Source organism: Lissotriton vulgaris, chromosome 8 (genome assembly GCF_964263255.1).
Source record: "Lissotriton vulgaris chromosome 8, aLisVul1.2, whole genome shotgun sequence".
NCBI classification, from domain to species: Eukaryota; Metazoa; Chordata; class Amphibia; order Caudata; family Salamandridae; genus Lissotriton; species Lissotriton vulgaris.
This window is the reverse complement of record NC_141696.1, coordinates 1,073,693,541-1,073,712,903: the sequence shown is the minus strand read 5'-3', so window position 1 is coordinate 1,073,712,903 and position 19,363 is coordinate 1,073,693,541.

The following is a 19,363-nucleotide window of genomic DNA, read 5'->3' as shown; positions in this document are numbered from 1 at the left end:
CCGCAGAAGAAGTATATACACTTACTTTGGGTCCCATGGCCAGTCTCATCTCTTGGCAGACAAACAATGTTTTTCACAGCTGATCAACCCTGGACTTTTGCTCTCTTCTGCAGTATTCAACTTTTCTGTCTATTACTGGGTTATTCATGCTTTTCTCCAGTCCCCATCTACCATGTCAATTTTAGGAAAGTCAGGCCCATTCGGCTCACTATGATGAACAAAACATTGGTATTTACATGAAATGCACTTTTCACTGTTTACCACCCACCTTTGCACTATCCCATGTTAATATTTTCTCTTACAAAGCTTTGAGCAAAAGCAGCATTATTTATTATTAATTTTTAAAGCAAGATGCAGGATGCAAAATGAGGCCTAGTCATGCATTATCTTTGTTTCTTCCGAAGTGCAATGTAAAATGCGGCCTAGTTCTTACATGCATTAGTTCACATTAGTGCACGCATGCACAAAGCAGTTTCCAGTGTATTAATGGGATTTGTACATTTGTTACCACTGAACACTGTTTTCAAATATTACGGGGGTGTCAATTCGACAGGTTTTAATTTTCTCAAATGGCATTTTTGGGCCATCATAAAATATTCATCATACCAATTGCCATCTTTACTTTATCTAAAGTTCAGTATTCTTTTCTCTTTACATCAGCTTTTTGTCTAAATCTTTCATCATTTCATAGTAGTCTCCTTTCATATCTTCTAGTTCTATCTCATCTCTTTTTCTCTTTCTCGTTCTTCATTTGTTATTTGATTCTGTCATCTCTTTCCTTCCACTTCTACACTTACAACATTTATATATTGTTAGTATTACTAAGGCTACTACAGCTACTGAAAGTATTGGCATTATTATTTTTCCTAATAAACTACCTCCAAAGATAGAAAACCATATACATACAGAGGATAAACTATTACCAAGTCTCTCCCAGACACTGTCAACCTCCAGTTGTTTCAATTCTTCATGTAATTTCGTAATATTCTTATTATATCCCTCAATACCTTTACTTTTGGCTGGGCTATAAGTGCAGCAGTGTTTAATTTTCAACATGCCACAGACTACACCCTCTTTTGCCAATAAGATATCAAGGGCTAGTCGGTTTTGTAAAACCATTGATCTGATTGCAACCATTTCGGTGTCAATCATCAAGAACGTACCAGTGTTGACCGTCCTGAGCTTCTCTGAAGCGGTCGCTCCCCTCGCTGCTCCCTGCTTCCTCCTGGTATCGTAGCGCTCTGATTGCCACGCATTGCTAGAATTTATTTATCATCGTAGCGCTTATTGCCAGACTTGCTCGCACTGCTGAATACTAAGTGATCGTAGCGCTTCACTATTAGACCGTGCTTTGCTATTTACTGTGCCCTTGTTATTTACTGTGCCACTCGCTTTGCCTGCTCTGATAATTGTTGCCTGACTGTGCTGCCCAGTTCATAGCGCTTAATTAACTAAGGTCGTGCCCCAATCTCGTCCTGTTTTGCTTTTGGCTTGCTGCCATTTTGTTGTTTGTTGTTGTGCCTCCCATCCCGGCTCTCCACCCCGCTCCCGCCTCCCAGCTGCTCCTCTCTCCCACAGAGAGTGTAGGCTCTACCCGTCCAGCAATCGCGCTGTGACCATCCTGAGCTTCTCAGAAGTGGTCGCTCCCCTCGCTGCTCCCTGCTTCCACCTGGTATCGCAGCGCTCTGATTGCCACGCATTGCTCGCACTGCTAGAATTTATTTATCATCATAGCGCTTATTGCCAGACTTGCTCGCACTGCTAAATATTAAGTGATCGTAGCGCTTCACTATTAGACCGTGCTTTGCTATTTACTGTGCCATTGTTATTTACTGTGCCACTCGCTTTACCTGCTCTTATAATTGTTGCCTGACTGTGCTGCCCAGTTCATAGCGCTTAATTAACTAAGGTCGTGCCCCAATCTCATCCTGTTTCGCTTTTGGCTTGCTGCCATTTTGTTGTTTGTTGTTGTGCCTCCCAGCCCGGCTCTCCACCCCGCTCCCGCCTCCCAGCTGCTCCTCCCTCGCCCCACCCCCCTCCACCAACCACTTATGACAGATTCTTTTGCGCGCAGGGTTCACGCGCAGCGGTTGCGCCCCATGTGTGCCGAAGGTGCGCCAAAGGTAAGCCCGTCTACTCCCATCCGCGCCTGGACCACGCCAGACCCCCTGGCCCCCGTATAATCCACCCCGCCCACATAACATACGACGCCGCAACCCTCTCAGCCCTTAACCCCGACCGCCCAGCAAACTGCTACCAAACCGCCCCAGGACAAACCCATGGACCATTCACCTGCCACTCCTGCAAGTTCGACTGCATCAGGACCCACACCAAATCCACAGACTCCAATCAGAGCGCCGACACTAACCACCTAAAGTGCATCCTGCTCAACACCCGCTCGGTCCACAGACACGCCATTGAACTGTGGAACCTACTCAACACTACATCGCCGGATGTCGCCTTCCTTACAGAAACCTGGATGAACGCCTCATCAACACCCGACATCGCCATAGCCATCCTGGACGGCTATAAGATCATCCGAAAGGACCGCACCAACCAAACAGGAGGAGGCATCGCCATCGTCCATAAGAACACCATCCGCATCACGACCAGTTCCGACGACATCCTCACAACCGCCGAACACCTTCACTTCCAGATCCACACTGACCCCAAGACCGCACTCAGAGGCACCCTCATCTATAGACCACCAGGACCACGCACACAATTCAGCGATGACATCACTGACTTCATCAGCCCTCACGCCCTCCCCTCCGAGGACTACATTCTACTGGGAGACCTCAACTACCACCTGGAAAAGAAAAATGACTCCAACACCACTGCCCTACTGGCCAACCTGGCCAACCTCAGATTTGAACAACTTGTCAATACCCCCACCCACTATGCCGTACACACGCTCGACCCAATCTTCACCTCCAGCAAGCACATCTCCTTCAATCACACCACAGCTCTCCACTCGACGGACCACAGCTGCGTTCACTTCAACTACAAAAAGACCACGACCCACAACCCCCCACAACCTATTCCCCGAAGAAACTGGAACAAAATTACTACCGACCAGCTCTTCACATCGCTTCACCAAAACCCTCCTGCCAAATCATCGGACCCAAACCAAGCAGCCACCAACCTCACACAATGGATCACCCACAGCGCAGACGAACTAGCGCCCTTGAAAAACCATCAAATCAAGCAAGGTAACAAAAAAGCCCCATGGTTCAACGATGACCTTAAGAAATCCAAGAAGTTATGTCGCACCCTCGAGAAAGCCTGGAGAAAAAACCCAACCACTGAGAACCTGACCACCTTCAAGAACGCAACCCGCAAACACCACCAACTGATCCGATCCACCAAGAAATCAGCATTCAAGGATCGACTTGACAACAACGCACACAACAGCAAGGAACTATTCAACATCGTCAAAGAATTTACCAACCCCACCGCCGGCACCAACGACATCACTCCCTCCCAAGACCTCTGCGACTCCCTAGCCTCTTTCTTCTACAAAAAAAATCGCCGACATACATAACAGATTTGAAAACCAGTCCGGTGACCAGTCCACTCCACCCACCTCCGAACCAACACCCCCCTCTGACAACCTTTGCGCCTGGAACCCAATCACCACTGAAGACACCATCCGCCTGATGAACTCCATCCACTCAGGATCGCCAACCGACCCATGTCCCCACCACATTTTCAACAAAGCAGACTCCATCATCGCACCCTATCTCCGCGACGTCATCAACTGCTCCCTCAACTCCGCCACCTTCCCGGAAAGCTGGAAACATGCCAAACTCAGCGCCCTTCTGAAGAAACCCACAGCAGACCCCACTGAACTTAAGAGCTACCTCCCCATATCGCTCCTCCCAATCCCCGCCAAAGTTATTGAGAAAGCCGTCAACAGTCAGCTCGCCGCCTTCCTCAAAGCCAACAAATCCCTGGACCCCTCACAGTCAGGCTTCAGAGCCAAGCACAGCACCGAAACCGCCCTCATCGCAGCAACAGACGACATCCGAGCTCTACTGGACAACGGAGAAACAGCTGCCCTCATCCTACTTGACCTCTCCGCAGCCTTCGACACAGTCTGTCATAGCACCCTCATACAACGCCTCAGCAACATCGGAATACAAGGAAAAGCGTTGGACTGGATCATCTCGTTCCTTGCCGGAAGAAACAAGAGAGTCCGCCTACCCCCTTTTCGATCAGAGGCCACCGAAGTCATCTGCGGCGTACCACAAGGATCATCACTCAGTCCCACCCTCTTCAACATATACATGAGTCCCCTCGCATCCATCGCACGCCAACACAACCTCAACATCATCTCCTACGCAGACGACACCCAGCTGATCCTCTCCCTCACCAAAGACCCAAACACCGCCAAAACCAACTTACACGAAGGAATGAAAGAAGTAGCCGAGTGGATGAAGAACAGCCGTCTAAATCTGAACTCGGACAAAATGGAAGTCCTCATCTTAGGATCATCCCCCTCCGCCTGGGACGACTCATGGTGGCCACCGGCCCTGGGCAGCGCACCCAAACCGACGGACCACGCACGTAACCTGGGCTTCATCCTGGACTCCTCCCTCTCGATGACCAGACAAGTCAACGCCGTCTCATCATCATGCTTCAACATCCTACGTATGCTCAAAAAAACCTTCCGTTGGATCCCCATCGAAACAAGAAAGACGGTCACCCACGCACTAGTCCCAAGCCGACTGGACTACGGAAACACCCTTTACGCCGGAACCACAGCCAAACTACAGAAAAAACTCCAACGCATCCAAAACGCCTCAGCTAGACTCATACTGGACATCCCCCGTCAAGCTCACATTTCCGGTCACTTGAAAGACCTCCACTGGCTCCCCGTCAACAAGAGAATAACGTTCCATCTCCTCACCCACGCACACAAAGCCCTCTACGACCAAGGACCCGAATGCCTCAACACGCGACTGTCCTTCTGTACCCCCACCCGCCAACTACGATCATCCAATCAAGCCCTCACCGCAATTCCGCGCATCCATAGATCCACCATAGGGGGAAGAACCTTCTCCTACTTAGCGGCCAAAACCTGGAATTCTCTCCCCACCCACCTCCGCCTTGTACAGAACCACCTCTCCTTCAGAAAGCAACTTAAAACTTGGATATTCGATAAGTAAAGTACCCCCCCTCCCCCAAGCGCCTTGAGACCCTCTGGGTGAGTAGTGCGCTAGTATCTGTTGACAAATGATCAACCACTGTGGACAACTTTAGAATTTTATGTGAATTCAGAACGACTCCAACTGATAGTATCAGTGCACCAAAGATATCACCTATTAATTATGAGAAACTCGCTCTCTTATTACGTGTTTGTCCTTGTTTTATTTAATTGATTGTATTATAATTTCTATCTACGTGATGAACTTTCTGGAAAACAATTCCAGAACAACAACTGCCATACCAATGTGCAGGCAACCTGTAATCGGCTTTCTTACCACACACACATAATAGACTCCTGGACATAGCAGCATATGCCTCGCCTTTCTCATAATTTCCCTCTCTAAAAGCCCATGGTGGTACATGTGACTTCTGTTAAGCAGCTTTTCTTTGGAAACTTTCTCTTCTACTTTCTACCATATCTATGAACACCTTTTCTGCAACCCGCAAACTACATGTTAGAATATTTTTGTAGGCATATTCTATATCTAGTTTCTTGGTAATAAGGAAGAATTCTCCCATATAATGTGCATTTTTACTAATTAAAACATTGTTCAGCTCTTTTGTAACAGGCATTTCTGAAAACACTAAGGGGCAGATTTATGTTAACTGGCCCATCCCTCGGGATGCGCCAGTTAACATGCGCCACAGCTACGGCACCCATGGTGCGCCGCATTTATAATGGTGCAAAAACGGCACAGATGCGTGACGCATTGCTGGAGTTGAGTCGCAAGCGCGACGCAGCTCCAGCAAGGCTCGGGGGTACACCATGTGCACAATGCTGCGTCAAGACCTACGCCTGCTTCAAGCAGGCGCAGGGTTTTGACGCAGTATTGCCCTGAAAGTGACTGAGTGAAATCTCATAGATTTCACTCAGCCACTTTCAGGAGGCGTTCCTGCGCAGGAACGTCCCCCCCTGCGCGGGAACGCCTCCTTATGGCGCAGTGCTTTACAACGTGACGCATCTCCTAGACACTACATAAGCAAGCTTTACTACATTTTGTATTCTACAAAAATATGGAAATTTAAATCTATAAAACTCTAAACTTTGCTCAGAAATGTCTGAAAAATAGTGTAATCCTACACTTCAAGGCTTTCTTCTTTACCCCTTTCTTTTATGTATTTCTTCAATTCTTCTGAGGCTTTTAATTTACTTTGACTGACAATGTTGCACCTTTGTTTTTCACAGTTCTTTTAAGGTGGTTTCAATTTGCTTTCATCAATTTTCTCATTGTCAGGACTGTCTTTTTCTTCACTAAGATCTGTGCTCTCAATCTCTTCCAATATTACATAAGTCCATTCTGGTGCTGTGCATTTCTTGCTTGGAATTCTTACTCTCCTTGTTTTTCGTGCTGTTTCTTCTTCTGACTTTTCCTGTTCTGTTAAACATTAATTTGTTCCAGTCTTTTCTTTGACCATCTCTTCACAAGACTGTATTTCAGTTTTTTCCCTCCACCAGGCTAATTGTCACCCTTTCTTGCTCTTTTAGCTTGGACTTCTTCGTCATCTTCTTTCTCTGGCTCACAGGTTCTTTTACTTGGCCCTTCTTTTATTTGTTCCTCTTCTTCACTTTCAGTAACCTCCCTTTCTTCTGTTTCAACAGCAATCTCATGAGACCCAGTAGCTGGTGCCCACTCTACTTGACTTGTGCTTCGCTGCTCATCATCTGTTTGTTCTTCAGCATCTGTCACTTTAGATTCTTCAGCTTCACAAACTTCAGCCTCTGGTTTTTGTCTTTACAAGTTGCTGCTCTTCTTGTCTTTCAAGCGGACTTGGGACTCATTTGGTATGATTTCCATGAATGCAATTCGGCAAGCCACCACACTGCACTGCTGTCGTTGTCACCAGAATAACTTGATACGGTCCATTCCACCTGGGTTCTAAACACAACTTCCTCACATGTTTCTTCAAGAGAACCCACTCTCCAGGACTCAGATCGTGAGCTTGATTCAGCTGTGTTGAGGTTGCATTTTCTCCAACCCGGTGAGACACAGAACACACCAGATCAGCCAATCCTCTGCAATAATCAAGCACTAGATCATCAGATATATTCATCAGTTTATTCTCTGGTAAAATTGCTTGTCTCATTGCTCTGCCCATCAGGACTTCATGAGGACTCAATCAAGTCTTTTTTTTATCAGGAATGCTTCTAAGACTCATGAATACAAGGGGTAAAGCATCAGGCCATCTCAGTACTGTGAATGCACACACCTTTCCTAACCTAAATTTTATTGTGCCATTGATCTTCTCGACTATTCCAGATGCTTCTGGTTGATAGGGACAATTCAGCTTCTGCTCAATTTGTAATGTTGCAGAAATCATACAAATTATCTCATTATTAAAATGAGTTCCTCTATCTGTCTCTAAAGTGACTGGAAATCCGAATCTTGGGATCACCTCTCTTAAAAGTAGTTTTGCTACAGTGAGACTGTTGTTCCTTCTCATTGGATAGGATTCCACCCATCTAGAGAACAAGCAAACAACAACTAAAACATATTTTAGCCCATTACATGGGGAAAGCTCAATAAAATCCAATTGGAGTCGGGTAAATGGTCCTGCTGCCCTTCTAATTGGTTCCCAACTGACAACTGTCTTTTTGCCTGGATTCTTCTGCTGACATGTGACGTACCTCTGGCATAGACTCTCTGCAATGACCCTGAACTTTGGCTTTTAGCATGTCTGCTTGAAGAGTCTAATCATTGCATCTCTTCCAACATGTGCAATTCAATGGTATACACTTGCCATTTGTGAAAGTAAACCGTCTGACGTGACTCGTCTTTCATCTATATAAACCCACACTTCGTCCTCTTCCTGCAACTGCCTAATTTCATCCTAAGTTTCAAATGAAGAATAGAACATTAGGTGGCAATTGGTATTTTCTTTTTCCATCCCTCTGTTTAGGGCTATGAAATTTTGTGCACAGAAACACGCTACCTGATTGGCCTATCTGTGGCCTTTCATCACATAATCATCTTCTAACTTATGAGCGGCACATTTGACCATTGCAATCCTTTTTGGGCAATTGCAGGGCATCCAATAAATCTTTCGCAGTTTTGCGGTTCCTGATTGGGGAATCTGAAGAAGTCATTAATCCCCTTTGCATACACAGCTGCCCGAAATCGTGGACAACCCCGAAACCATATTGACTGTCAGTAAATATGGTTACCCTTAGGCTTTTGGAAATTTTGCATGCTCCATTCAGAGCTATCAATTTAGCAATGTGTGCAGAGTTTACCCCTTTTAGACGGGAAGCTTCTAAAACTCCCGCTATGGTCCATACAGCATAGGAAGAACATAATTCACCTTTCCCATTCATCAAACTTGATCCATCAACAAACATAACACAGTCTGATTCTTCTAGTGGAGTGTCCTCAATGTCAGGCCTCGGTTTTGTGCACAATTCTGTCACATCCAAACAGTCATGATCTGCTTCATCTCTCACTTCCTCACAATATGAATTCGACAACAGAGTTGCCGGATTTACGGTTGTGAACCTTACCACAGTCACATTTTCAGCACCCAAGATCACTCATTCGACCCTAGGCAGACGACTATAGGTCATGTATTGCGTCCTCGTCCATGTCAAAAGAATCTCAATTGAATGTGGTACATATACTTTGACTGGATGTCCCATCACAATCGCTTCACTCTGTTCCAGACTCACACAAGTAGCAGCTATCGCTTTCAAACAGCCTGGCAATGCTGCAGCCACTGAATCCAAAGTAGCAGAAAAATATGCTACTGGACGTGTTGCCATTCGTTGTTTCCGATTTAGGACTGAAAGTGCAGACCCATTTCTTCCACAGCAGTACACAGCAAAATCCTTTGCATAATCTGGCATTCACAGCTCAGGTGCTTGACAAAGACTGTTTCGCAATTTTGTAAAAGCTTCCATGCTTTCATCATCCAAAACAATCATATCTTCACATCTTTTCGTGTCAACCTATGTAGAGGTTTTGCAATCAGTGAAAAGCCACTGATCCTAGGGACGGGTGGAATTTGCATAGTCGAAATGGTAAAAAATCTCTGCGAGCACGCACAGAGTTCCGCGAACATGCAGAATTGCTTGTTCCGCCTGTTCACAATGCTTTTTTCCTGTTTGCAAATGGCGTTTTTGTGCTGGGGGAAATATCTTGGGAACACGCATTTTGAAAGCGCGAACAAGCAAAAAAATCTGCAAAGCCGCGGATTGCGGAAATTTTGACAATTCCAAAGTCTCTGCGGAACACGAAATTCCCCAAATTCCGCAAATTCTGCGAGCAGAACAGAATTTATTGCCCAGGCCTAGCTGATCCATTGCCTGCAGTATCCAACCGTTCCTAAAAACATTCAAACTTCTTTCTCAGTTTTAGGTGGGCTCATTTGCTTAATCCCACTAATTCATTCTGGGGTCACCTTCCTGACTCCTTTTGATTTTTTGTGTTTTAAGGTACTGAACTTCCTGTTTACAAAATTGCAATTTTGCTGGTGACACTTTATGTCCACCGTCTGCCAAATGGTCAGTAAGGTAATGGTATCTGTCACACATGCCTCTCGTGTCTTTGATGCCAACAATAAGTCATCAATATACTGCACCAAAACTGAATTTCCTGGCATGGTCAATGTCTCCAAACACCTTTTCAGAATCTGATTAAAAATTGAAGGACTCTCTGTGTACCTTGGAGGAACTCGGCACCATGCCAAAACATGTTCTTCGAACCGTAATGCAAACAAATATTGACTTTCTGGATGTAAAAGAATTGAGAAAAATGCTTTGCACAAATCAATCACTGTCTACCATTTGTCATTACAGGGAATCTGATACAGGATCACTGCTGGATTTGGCAGTATTGGACAACATGGTACTATGATCTTATACATTTTTCTTAAATCCTGCACTATTCTATATTTTCCACTGAGATTTTGAATTCCCATAATAGGCACATTACAAGTACTGCTCAAAATTTCTTGCAGAATTCCCTGCTCATCATTTGGTCAATAACAGGAGTAACTCCTGCAATTACTTCCAGACTCATTTTGTACTGAGGTGTATTTGGATATATGACACTCTTTTTCACTGTAATCTGAATAGGACCTATATTTGTCTTTAGACCAATCTAATTTCCTGTAAAATCCCATACATCTGATCTTACTGTACTTTTTAACTCTTCTGGCAAATTTTCCTCTGTGAGAAGTAAAAAGAACTCATCCACTTCTGTCCCTTGCTTGCTAACATCATCTTGAATGCAACATCCTCATCAGGTGTCTGAAATGCAATACCATATGGCGTACAATAGATGGTACAGTACATCTTACAGAGTAAATCTCTTCCCAAGAGATTCACCAGACTCGAGTCACATACCACAAAATGACGCATGTCTGTGAAACTTCGAATATGAACTTCTATTGGATTTGTGACTGGTGTTCTAAATGCTTATTTGAGACTCCTATTACTTGGATAGTTTCTCCCGAGAGGAGTAGGTTCGGTATTTCTGCTGCTCTCACAGTAGAACGGATAGCACCAGTATCCACTAAGAATGTAATATCATTACCTTCTACTTTTCTGTCAACAAATGGACCTGACTGATCTACCACTAAGGATGCACCAGCACGCCCTTTTCCTCCCCCCTCAGGGACCGTCATTGAGATGAGCCTGAATGACTCTCATTGCACTGCAACCATTATTGTGGAACAATTTGAACATTTTTATTCTTACCAACTTGATCACCTCTGTGAAATCCATTGTTCACACTGTACCTCTGCACTTGAGTGTTCACATTATTTGGCATAGGTGCTTGAAGCACCTGTAACTGTGGAGTAACTACATGCTGCTGCTGCTGTTGTTGATTCTCACCCACCTCATTCTGCATCCGTGGATTTAAATTTTGCTTTACCCCATTATTCTTTTGTGCAGATCTAGACTCGTTCTTCCGATGTCCATACTTTCCACATGCATGACAAGGAAATATCTTTTTAGCCTGCTCTCTACTCATTTTACCTCTACCTCCACTGGGCTCTTGACCATTTTGATTCTGACCGTTCATCTGCCTGTCTGAGAACCACTGTTTCCTTCTTCCTACTCTGCTACCTTCACTTGCGCCCACATCATTTTCTCTTTTAACTTATTGTGTATTGATTCAAAATAGTCAGTACAATACGTTACATACCTCAACATTTGATCAATTGTTTTGCACTGCCAGCAGATCAAATGCTGCTAAATCATGTTACTAATCTCTGGTTTCAATTCAAACACAAAATGATGCAAAAAATGTCCCATATTTTTGTCTCCAATATTCTCAAACCCACTGTACTGTTTAAATACCTGCAACAGCCTTTCATAGTAGGCATGTACTGACTCCTTTGGTTCTTATGTTGTCCTGTCTATTTTAACCCAATCTGTTGCTTTAGGGGAAATGTTTCCTTTTAAGTACATGATTACCTGTTTATACTTTTTTCATCACCTTATCTGATGGTGCACCTGTTTGAGGATCTCTAGGATATTCTTCTTTTGGCCAATCGACAGTGATCTTACACTCTGTCCATAAATCAGGTGGAACAACAATCTCAAACAAACTATCTAAATCTTTTAACAAAACCTTTGAAACTTTCACAAACCTCTCTACCTGTTCGTACCACTCAACTGGTTTCTCCCTTAACCTGAAGAAATTGTTCGTAAAAGATAATATATCCTGTCTCGTTCAGAGAACATTAACATATCCACCACTTGGAAATTCTCTTATCGGACACGCCCTTCCAACTTGTCCTGTGTCACTCAATGGAAACAAAGGCCCTTCTTTGACAGCTGCCTCTTCTTTCTTTTTCATCCATCTACCTTTGCATCGTTCTACATCTCCCCATTTTTCAAAATATTCATCAACTCCATTATCTGCAATTGTTTTCTAGATGCATTCAAACTTTCCAAATCCTTGTCAGTAAAATCCAAACTGTATGTTTTCTGCAACACCTTCAAAGTTACCTATGTCTACTCTATATTCACTAGCAGCCTTTGTTATTTTCTCATGGAGATTTCTCGCTCTCCAAACAATATTTTTTTCACAAAAACAATAGCTTTTCATCTCAGTAAGTACCTAGTCTGTCTGGACTTATTGTACCAATAATCATTTCTTCCAAATTTACTCTCAATTGGCTCACATTTATACTTTGTGGTTGAGGTTTTTGCTTTTCTATTCTCTTTATCCAGTCACTTCATTCTTCCGGTGAAGGACCTACTGAACTCCTTCTCGATGGAGTGACATTTGGCTCTATTCTTCTTTGGGTCCATTTGTGTACTTCCTTTAGGGGTTTCAGTTATCATCTCACAAACCGGAAGATCTAACAATGTAGCATTCGTGTCAGCCTGTCCATCCTCATCCGCTACTGTCACCATTTCACTCCTGACACTACTCCTTAGAACTGCCAAAGTATGTCTTTTGATATATTCAGTTTTTCTCCATACAATGGAATTACAAGAAAAATTGTTACCTGTACTGTCACTGCTTCTGCATTCATACTTAACTGATTTATTTTCTAGATCTGTTCTTCTCTTGCCTTATTCAACATGTCCATTTCACTTTCTCGTACTACTCTAGTTATTTTCGGGACTTGTGGAATTAATGGGGTTTCCATTGGTGGTGCATTTGGAGTCACTTCACTTGAATTTTCTTGATAGAGCTGAGGTCTTTTAGCCAAAATGTCACCTAACAGTGCATCATCAGAATCATTCAGGTCATCTCTTAAACTCGACGTCTCTTTATATTTTCTTTTTCTCTTTACATTTGCCTCCTGTCTGATCTTCAGCAACTAAAACTGAGTACAAGCCTTCTGTTATCGCAGCTCTCCCCCATCTTTTCATTTTATCTTCCCTTTTCTCAAAAGGATATCTAGACATTATATTTCTGTATTTTCTGCCACCTCGATATTTCTCTCTTTTGAATGCCTCTACTTCCCATTCCTCTAATGCTCCATACTGTGTAAGTCTGGGATTTGGCACTAGTGAATTCATTAGATCTCTCAAATTCTATAAAATCCTTACATTAAATGAACCATGCTGTGGGAAAGCTATCACATCACAATCCTTTGTATATTCCACCCAATTCTCTAACCAAGTACACGTATAGTATCCTCACTCTAACATCATATAGGAAGTAGGCGTTCTTGGGGGTATAATAGGAAATCCCTCTCTAGTCACTATTGGTTTGTGCTTTTTAAAGAAATTCTTTATTTTCTACAGCAACTTCATTTTCTGACTCTTTTTCGCTAATGTATCTCAGCAAAACAAACAAGGGAACCCTTTCAGTAATTCTATTTATCTATTAGTCAGTATTCATCCTATACCAGCGTGACTCACAACAACCATCCAATCACTGTTCTCTACGTATCTGCGATCTCAGCCAATACCAGCGCTGCTCACACCAACCATCTAATCTGAGCTTACTTCACACCCACCGCCTGACCAATGCCAGCGTGGTCTTTTTGTGACATAAGTATTACTCCTGCTACTGACCCTCCCTTTACAAAGTATTAAGGCAATGTATTTCTAAGTTTTCTTAATCAATATTGTTTTGCGAAACAACATAAAACAATGCTACCTTGTCTGCTCCACTAACAAAAAAATAGTTTTTATCCTTACAAAAAAGAATTCCTTCCCTTTAAGTAAGAATAACGACAGGCGCTATTTTAAGTCCAAATAAGCTAAAGGTTGACTTGGTACTCCTCTAGGGATAAGGCCAAAGTTTCACAGGAGGACTTTTTCTTGTAAAAGAGGTCTTGGTACTGCTCTGGGGATAAGGACACTCTACTCACATATGAAATAGTTCCTAAATATAACACGTAAAGCCTTTACAGTATTATAACAACAAAGTACTAGTGTAATGTGAATTCTTTAACCACACTCTTCCTCTGCCTACTTCAGGCTAACTTTCCATCCCGGGATCTCTCATGCACCTCCGGACCTGTACTTCTTAGACAACATAGAACAGGACACTAACTTTTCATGTTAAGAACATATAATCAATAATCAATAATTATTACCAAACTAATCAATATTTGAACCATCCTCTGCTACCAGAAAACGGATCCAGCGCGACACCTAATCAGAAATCGATACTCAATAACATCACATACAAATGGCCCATACACATTCACCCAACTCATGAAATCCCTGATGCGCTGGGGTCATGTTTTAATGATGATGATCTGTTGTTTCTATATACAGGCTCATCTCTAATACTTCTAAATACCTATCTGAAAGTGCACATCATCTCTCTTTCCTCTGATTGATGGACCATTAGATGAGAAGTTGATGGTAATAATGGTACTATGTAACTCTCTAGTTAGCTAAATATTCACAGACTCTCTGTAAGATTAATAAAGTTTATCTCAAAATAATGTGTAAAATCAATGCTCATTGCATACAAGTTATAAGGCAAACAAAGAATATTCACAATGAGGGAGAGAAAACATGAAAAAAAATGCAAACAGTGCCATACTCATCAAATGAATGAAATGCATTTGAAGGAGTGGATAGATGAAGAGACATAAGTTTCAAAGACAAAATACATTTGCAAAAAGATGTATGCAAAGTATGAGCCATGTAGATATACTAACCCAAACGATCAGAGAAATACCACCCCCTGGCCAAGGAGGTAGTGGGGGTCCCCAGAAGTAGAGTCAGGGAACAAAGATTTCAAGATACAGGAACGGGACAGGTACAGGAACAGATAAGACTCTCTGCAAACCGACGGACAGCAACGAATCACCCCTCTATCTTTCTCTGGATGGCATCTCCTCCTCGGACGAACATCTAAAGGCACCCCAGTTATACCCTAAAACCTATATGTCCAACCCACAATAGTTGAAACTATTTTCGGAACACAGTCTCTCATTGGATGGTTTGGAGGGTGGTTAACACCATCATGATCCCATTCTTAATTCTACAGTCTTTCGTTTATTCAATGTTCCCATTATGTGATCCATGACTTGTGAATGAATGTGCATTTGTTCAAATTAAATGTTACAATTTCATTGTTCACACGAGTTCTTCTCACTGTGTCCGCGGAAGAAGTATATACACTGACTTTGGGTCCCATGGTCAGTCTCATCTCTTGGCAGAAAAACAATGTTTTTCACAGCTGATCAACCTTAGAGTTTTGCTCTCTTCTGCAGTGTTCAACTTTTCTGTCTATTACTGGGTTATTCATGCTTTTCTCCAGTCCTCATATACCATGTCAATTTTAGGAAATGCAGGCCCATTCAGCTCACTATGATGAATTAAACATAGGCGTTAACTTGAAATGCACTTTTCACTGTTTACCACCCACCTTTGCACTATCCCATGTTGATATTTTCTCTTAGCAAAGCTTTAAGTAAAAGAGGAATTATTTATTATCAATTTTTAAAGCAAGATGCAGGATGCGAAATGAGGCCTAGTCATGTATTATCTTTGTTTCTTCCGAAGCGCAGTGTTAAATGCGGCCTAGTTCTTACATGCATTACTTCACATTAGTGCATGTATGCGCAAAGCAGTTTCAATTGTATTCATGTGATTTGTACATAAGTTGCCACTGCACACTGTTAGTAAATATTACGGGGTGTCAATTCGAGCAAGTTTTAATTTTCGCAAACACTGCTTCATCAATGGCTGCAGCTCAGCTTTAGAACTGTGCAATTGTACTTGTCCTTCTATTATATTGTATGGCCAAATGTTCTTTATTGCTTTGATCTGGAAGCCAAATTATCACAAAGAGAGGCAATGATGATCATCAAGTTCAATTCAGCGGTACATGGACTCAATGAGTTAACAGAAATCTATAAACTAAACTAAAACGGACACCAAGCCATTACTACCTGGCTGAAAAGTCAGGTATCTACATAAATATCAAACATCGGGAACTTCAAAACAATAAAGAACATTTGACCATACAATATAATAGAAGGACAAGTAAAATTGCACAGTATACTTTAAGTCAAGCAAATATTCCCTTTGGGACACCTTATTATTGAAACAAATATTTTCAAAGACACAATGACAAAAATAAACACTTAACGAAATACTGTACTAGTAAGGCAAAGTGAAAACACATACAAAATTATGAAAAATACTGGACAGTTTATTTATCACATAATACACTATTAAAAAGATTTTTCCATTAAAATAAGTTTAAAAACAAGGGAATAGACATTAAACGTAAGGAAACAATGGATTCCTATTTGTAAAAAAGGAGGTATAGACAAGCAGAATTAATTCAGTGAAAGCGTCAGAATTATTCTCCAATGAGTTTATGAAACAATCCTCCTTTCTCTCATGCGACGCGTTTCGGTGGATCAATATAATTACACCACCTTCATCAGGAATACAATGTAATGTCTTCCCAGAAGATTTCTGAAATTTTAAGAAAATATTTTTAAAAAACACACTCTTCAACAAGTATACAGTGAATGCTCTGCACAGCACATATCATAATTACATTATCACATTGCCACCAGTTTTGTACAACAGTATTAGAGAAACAACATACAAATGTACCACAGCCTAAACATTTTTATAACATTTAACAGACCTAAAAACATTATCCAAGAACATAATGATACATAATACATAACACCACGAAAAACAAACAATGTTCCTAATTAGATACGATTAGCAGCATATTTTGTAGTACTTTAGTTACACACATTAGTTTATTTTTGTAGTGTACTATTCCAATAGAACGTAGCTACCCAGAGTTAGTTAAAATTCAAAGGGAAAACTTCATTCGACGTAGAGGCTAAATAACTGCCTACCTAATAGCCCCAGAGGTGGAAATGAGAGAATCTTCATTCTGGCAGAAAATCCACTAAAGGGGGCAACATAAACACCATGTATAGAGAGCTATGTAGGGTCGACGTGTTAATACACACATACCTTGATGACTATTTTCTAGACATAACTTCTCGGGGTAAATACCTCCTATGTCTTAAAAACGACTCTCGTCCAGCGAGATCAAGACTTCTTGTCACCGGCAATCTATATGTTTAAAAAAACATGACGTACTTATTCACCATAAGTCCATAGTGTCAATTGCACAGTATAACCATAGCCACCTAAAAACAGAAGGTAGAGCTACAACCCATCAATTTAGCCCAAAAATTCATAATGCCTTGACAGCATCAATTTAGCCCAAGAATTCATAATGCCTTGACAGCCATATGGTGTTTTTTGACTACAGTTCAAAATGGTACGAGTGGACATGTATGATTAAAGTTTCACACAAAAATTGTTCATATACAACTTTGTAGATAGAACTACGACTCCCATGATCACTTGTATCAATTCTTTGTGTAAATCGGAATATCGAAAATCGGAATATCGCAAAATATAATTTTTGACGGTTGAATGTATGTCTATTGGTTAGCCAAACGATAGTGAAAGAAGCTCTGCAGTTTTCTTATTGTAAGGCATACCCAGAAGGGAACCTAACATTATACATTTAGAAATGGCGGTCTCAGCAACGAAGAACGTGACTTAACCCATAGAACTCCATTTCCCACGACTCTGCGGGAACCAGGAAGGAGAGGTCAATTCTTTGTATTAACCGGAATATCGAAAATCGGAACATCGCAAAATATAATTTTCGACGGTTGCATGTATGTCTATTGGTTTGACATACAACAAATTGCCCAACGTTAGCAGAATAAGCTTCGCAGTATTGTTATTGCAAGGCATACCCAGAAGTAGAACCTACCATTATACATTTAGAAATGGCGGTCGCAGCAACGAAGAGTGCAACTTAACCTATAGAACTTCATTTCCCAAGACCCTGCGGGAACCAGGAAGTAGAGTTTGTTTTAAAACACATATGCGGGAGCTCAAATCATATTGCATTGCCGATCGTGAATGATACCGTCCGGACGCAAAAACGCCTTCACAAGGTGAGTGTTCAGTTTGAAGTACTTTTAGATCCTCGGACCATGATTGGACTTAGAAAACTAATGAGCCCCATTACCTTCTAGGTGGCCAACAAAACATACCCTATACACATTGCCGGCTGAGATTAAAAAAGTAAGCATGCTTTCCATTTCTAAGATTTTGGGCACCCATTGTGTCAAGAAAGCAGAGCACCTAACAATGACCCCTTTATTTGTTCTTCTACAGGGCCGGCTGGATTGACATAAATGCATGTATGCTGAGTTACTAGTAAGTGTGAACTACTTAACCAGTGTGGCATATCATGAATAGGTTTGCGGCAATTGGTGGTAAAAAATTGTGTTTTACATATTCTCTTATAGGGTGTCCAGTGTCGTGGTGCAAATAGTATAGATACAAACGTTTTGTATAGAAGGATAAGGACTGGGAAATAAGAGGTGGGGAGAAGCTAGTTTTTCACTTATTTGTAAGAGAGACAATATACTAAAGATAGGTTTTCCTCTTCCTTTCGCAGCTTATGGTCCTGATGAGAACTCCACAACTTATTGCGAGTTCGAAACACGTAGACCCTATGTGTACTAAGCCATAAGATTAAGGAAAACTTTCCCAATTGTTGTTATACTGATAAACTAAACAGTCTATGGCATTTTGTGAATAGTGTATTCAAAGTGTAAATAATACTGTGGTATGTGTGGATGTGAGAGATAGTATGATTGAGGTATGAAATCATTGTGAGTATGTATATGAATGTGTAGAGGGTAATGTTGTTTTTAAAAAAAATGAATTGCTGATGAAATGTTGTTGTATGTTTTGTACAGTTGTTTTTTTTTTAATGTAAAATTGGTGAAAATTTAACCAGAATAATGAATCAAAAATAAAAATAAAAAAATAAAACAGATTTAGTCTAGCAACAGTGTGCACACATATTGTTTAAATCATATGTGTAGTTAAATTTAATTTAAGAAACAAGGAGAACAGTATTGGCATGATTTTTTGATTGACAGTAGTCAGTGGCTTGGCCTTGCTGCTGGGAGCCCATACCCAGTGGTGGTTTTCTCGCAGCCCACTAAGAGCATTTAATTTGCAGGGGCAGGGCACAGGTGATATCATATGCTAGGGTTCTATAAGTAAATTAGATGTGCCAATCAGGTGTTTATCAATGTTATCATATTTAGCAGGCAGAGCACAAGCACTTTACCACAGGTTAATAGCGGTAAAGTGTACAGAATTCTACAGTCAACAAAAATAAGGCTCAGGAAAAAGGCACAAAAA